Here is a 5,544-nt window from a genome sequence, read left to right on the forward strand (position 1 = left end):
AGAAGTTCTTTTTATGAGGTTAAGTCTACCACTTTTGGGATAGTTGCTATTAATTTCTCCCAAAAAATTAGCACAAGCTCTTTGCCACGGTTCATTGTCTTCCCATAACTTTTTTATTTCTTCAGTAGTAAAAGGCACTATAATTTCTGCTGGGTCTATACCTGCTAGTTGACGAAGTCTCAGCTTACCTTTTATAATTAATTCAGAGACTTTTTCCACATAAGTTTTTAATTTTTTACTTGGTTTATTAGGTATAAATATCCACTCTAAAATAATATCTTCCCTCTGCATTAGAATCCCTGTAGGAGAAATTCTGGAAGGCAATATGACTAGGATGCAGCTAAGATTTGGGTTCACCCTATCCACATGTGCCTCCTGTAATTTTTCCTCAATCATTGTCAGTTCCTTTTCTGCTTCAGCTGTCAGTTCTCTTGGACTATTCAAATCTTTATCACCATCTAAGGTTTTGTTTAAATGAACTACTAGATCAGGTGTTATCCCAACAGCTGGTCGTAGACTGGAAATGTCTCCTAACAATCTTTGGAAGTCATTAAGAGTCTTTAAGCGGTCTCTCCTAATTTGTGCCTTTTGCGTTTTAATTTTCTCTAACCCTATTCTGTAACCTAGGTAATTAATAGAGTTTCCTCTTTGAATCTTTTCAGGGGCAATTTGTAATCCCCACCTAGGCAAGACTTTCTGTACTTCTTCAAACATCCTTTCTAAAGTATCTTTATTTGAATCAGATAACAAGATGTCATCCATGTAATGATAAATGATGGACTTGGGGAATTGTTTACGAATTATTTCCAATGGCTTACTTACAAAATATTGGCACAGTGTAGGACTATTGAGCATACCCTGTGGGAGGACAGTCCACTGATATCTCTTATTAGGCTGAGAATTATTATAAGTAGGCACTGTGAAGGCAAATTTTTCTCTATCCTTTTCTTGTAACGGTATAGTGAAAAAACAATCTTTCAAATCAATAACTATAAGAGGCCATCCTTTTGGTAACAGAGAAGGCAAAGGAATTCCAGACTGTAGTGGGCCAATAGGTTGAATTACTTTGTTGACAGCTCTTAGATCTGTCACCATTCTCCATTTACCAGATTTCTTTTTTACAACAAACACAGGAGAATTCCAAGGGCTGGTTGATTCTTCAATATGGTGAGCATCTAGTTGCTCTTGCACCAGCTGTTCCAATGCCTGTAGTTTATCTTCAGCTAGAGGCCACTGTTTGATCCATATTGGCTTCTCAGTTAGCCATTTTAAAGGTAGGGCTGTTGGTACCTTTAAAGGTTTGGTATTTGCTGTATGTTCTTGTACAGCCTGAATGGCTGGTGACCTTTTTCCATAATACCTCATCATATCCTTCCCCGAATTATGAATTCCTGGAAATACAGGAATGTTAATCTGGGTATTCCATTGCTGTAGCAGGTCACGGCCCCATAAATTTATGGCAATATTGGCTATATATGGCCTTAGTCTTCCTATTTGCCCTTCGAGCCCTATGCATTCAACCCATCTTGTGCTTTGTTTTACACGAGATAGGGTTCCAATTCCTAGGAACTGAACATCTACCTCTTGAAGAGGCCAATTCGGATGCCAAGATTCTGGGGTAATGATACTTACATCCTCACCTGTGTCTAATAAGCCTTCAATAAAAGTGCCATTTATACAGACTCTTAGCTTTGGTCTTTGATCATTAATAGAAGTCTGCCAAAATATACGTTTACTCTGTCCTACTGGGTTTTTTGACTCATCCTCCACACGTAATTCATCATTTAGACCAGTATTACTTTTTACAGCAGAAATTGGAGCTTTTAATTTTCTTGGTGAGGCACGTTCTCCACTGTGACTGGGAATGACTGGGCCACTGTTGGCTTGGGGGCCTGCGAGAGGCCCCCCATGGAGTTTCCCGATGATATCGGATTGCCCCGTCTATCTGTTGTTGACCTACATTCGTTGGACCAATGCCTGCCTTTACCACATCTCCTACATATACCTGAAGGCCGAGGTCTCCTATTTTTGTCATTCCCAGAAGAGATATTATTCCTAGAAATTCTTTGCCTGCAATCCCTTTGTAAATGTCCTAATTTACCACAATTAAAACACCTGGCAGTTTGATGTCTCCTCATTGCTTTGGAAATCACTTCTCCTACCCAAGATTCATCATTATAGCTAAACGTCTCAACATTCATCGTATGCTGAATCCATTCATCCATAGGTGCTGATCTAGACTTTAAAGGCCCAATTATCTTTTTGCATTCTATGTTTGCATTCTCAAAAGCTAGAGATTCAAGAAGTATTCGTCTAGATTCTGGGTCTGTTACCCCTATGTCCAGAGCCTTAATCAATCTTTGCAAAAAGTCAATAAAGGGTTCTCTCTGTCCCTGCCTAATTCTGGTATATGATTCAACCCTTTTTTCTGGATCTTGTATCCTATTCAAAGCATTTAAAGCTGCTTGGTGACATAGACACAGTACTTCATCATCATAAAGAGCTTGGACCTGTGGATCAGCATATTCTCCTGCACCAAGAATTTGATCTTGGGAAACCTCAATACCTTTTGCTCTTCCTTGCTGTTCCATATGTTTGGATTCTTCTCTGAAATAAATTCCAAACATCAAGGAAGGTCCATTATCTAAAACTGCAGATACTAACCGATGGAAATCATGGGGGGTAGCTCTAGCATTAGAAGCCCAAGTCTTTATCATTTCCTTTACATATGCATTGTGCAAGCCAAAATTAACAACAGCTTGCTTAATTTCTTTCAGATCATTCATTGCTATTGGTGTCCATCTAGCTTCTCTGACTCCCTTTGAGCCTTTAGAAGTTGACGCTTTGTCAGAATTAAGTATAGGGTATGTCGCTAGAACCCTGGGTAAGCCAGTTCTAATAGCTGGTGGAGGCATTGTATCCTGTCCTTGTGCCTCCTTACTCTGTTCACCAGCTGCAATAATTTCTCCAATTTCTTCAAATCTTTTTATCATTGTCTCTCTTAAATCCTGAATCTCCTGACCTGTATATATTTCCAGTGATTTCACTGAGATATCAATTTTTTGGTCCCCATTCTGTACCTGTGATTCCAAAGCTTTAATTTTTTCATTCAAAGATAACATGTCCTCCTTAGACTTTTCTTGTATATCATGTAGATTCCCATCTTGGAGGTACATTCTGTCTGTTACCTTATCAAAACTTTGTGATAAACTCTGAAGGTCAAATTCAACAGCCTGAACCCTTTCAGGTAACTTTCTAATACCCTTGGATATGGAATCAATTTTGTCTGTCATAGTATCCACTTGTTCAGATAACCTCTGATTTTCAATAATTTTAATCCTGTCAATTAGTTGTTCATTATTAGTTCGTAAAGATTCTATCATTCTTAGGAGTGCCATATTCTTCCTTAATGATAGAATATGGAAAAGAAAACTGAAGCCTAGTAACAAGCAAATTAAGGTATTCCCATAATCATATAAACCTTGAATGATGTAATTCATTGTATTAGTAAATATAAAATTACTAATCCATTGTATTAGTGAAAACAAAGCAGTAAAATTTGCGTTAGAAACGAAAATTGCCATATTACCTATTGTCCAGCAGGTGGCGCTGTTGCAGAATCGCGATGAAAACATGGTCCTGTTTCAGTGCCTTAGTAGATGTTAAAAACTGGAAAACGCAAGTTTCTCAACAAAGTAAATGTAATTAAATCAATTCCAGAGATGGAACCAGAAACCCAGAATCCAGGGGTAGAGAAGAGCAATCTGGAAGCTGCTTATGCCTCCACGTGACAGAGTCACCCTGAGGGGTTGCAGCTTTCAGCAACCGCGTGCTCTGGTTCGTGCCACTTTAAGAGCTGTGCTTGCAAGGGAGATTTAAAAACAACTCAGAAAAGAGCAAACCACGGGAGGCCAAGGCCGCCGCTGCAAGGCACAGGCAGCGGCTGAGGAAGCAAGGGCTCCCGCCAAGCCGAACTTGCAGCCGCCAAGCCGAACTTGCGGCCACCAAGCCGAACTTCCGGCCGCCAAGCCGAACTTCCGGCCGCCAAGCCGAACTTCCGGCCGCCAAGCCGAACTCGTGGCTGCGAGCCGTGAGAGGTTCTAAAACCAAACGTTGGGTGCCAAAATGAAGGCGTAAGTCACAAACAATGCCACACCAATTTGGGATTATGATTAATAGGGTGATATTTATTTAAAGGGGAAAAACTTACAGATCACTGTCCAAGGCAAAAGCCCTCTATGCGACCAGGAGTCTAGTCGCCGGCGGAGCAGGAAGTGAAGAAGAGAGAGGAGAGGGAAGTGGCCGCTTTTTTAAAGGGAGAGAGACCACGCCCCAAGGGGCTGGTATCTCAGCGGCGATAGGCTGGAGGAGTGGGAGGACCTCCCGCAACATGTTATGGGAATAATTGGCTGCTTTCTTTGATTGATTTCAGGTTCACTCTATAGGAAAAAATCTGACCAAGAACTTATGCCTGGGGTGATCATAAGCTCTAGGGGCTTATGATCTGCTACTAGTATTTTGCTAAATGGATATAGTATTCAATTGCCCTATAAACAGATATCTCTCTACCCATAGACTAGTGCAGCTCTCAGACTTCATTAGAGAAGTTTCTTTGTAGCATGGAAGGTGGTTAACACAAAAACTCACACCTGGTTCAAATGCACAGAATAGGTGTCTATGAAGTAGTCAACGATAAAAGGGATATCCACACCATACTCTCTACCCCAAGGCTCACTGAACATTGAGGAAGACTGGGGAAGACCAAGACAAAACTGTCTTCTAAGCCAAGTTGAGATGGCTCATACCTTGTAATCCTAGCACTCGGGAGGCAGAGGCAGACAGATCTCTATGAGTTTGAGGCCATCCTGGTCTACAAAGTGTGTTTTAGGACAGTTAGAGCTACACAGAGAAACCCTGTTTCAAAATCTCGAAAAGAACTAGAAAAAGATCCAGTACTTCTGGATACAGTCACTGCACCCAGTGAACTCAACAGCAGCTTTGTTACTTATACAAAGCCTGTGTGAGATCAAGTCAGTCAATATTTAGAACGAAAGGAGAGGGGCTCATAAGCCCTATCTCAAGGTGTTTAATAGTTTGTAGAAGGAACCATCCTCTTTAAAGGTCTGGTAGGTTGACTACGCTCCGTGGATGACCCCACACTAATGTGTATAAAGATAACACAAACTGATTCAGACGATTGTTTTCAAATGAAGAGGAATATGTGGGGGTGGATCCCAGAGAAGTTGGGAGGAGTGGGGAGTTGAGTATCAAAATATATTGTATTCATGTAGAAAATTCTGCAAGAATTAAAAAAAAATCTTTTAAAAAACAAACCAACAAGCTGGGCCGATGGTGGCGCAACGCCTTTAATCCCAGCACTTGGGAGGCAGAGGCAGGCGGATCTCTGTGAGTTCAAGACCAGCCTGGTCTACAAAGTTAGCTCCAGGACAGGCTCCAAAGCCACAGAGAAACCCTGTCTTGAAAAAAAAAAACCCACAAAAAAATAAAAAACAAACCAACAAATGTTGATGAAGATGTGAACAA

Source organism: Microtus pennsylvanicus, chromosome 17, assembly GCF_037038515.1.
Source record: "Microtus pennsylvanicus isolate mMicPen1 chromosome 17, mMicPen1.hap1, whole genome shotgun sequence".
Taxonomy (NCBI): domain Eukaryota; kingdom Metazoa; phylum Chordata; class Mammalia; order Rodentia; family Cricetidae; genus Microtus; species Microtus pennsylvanicus.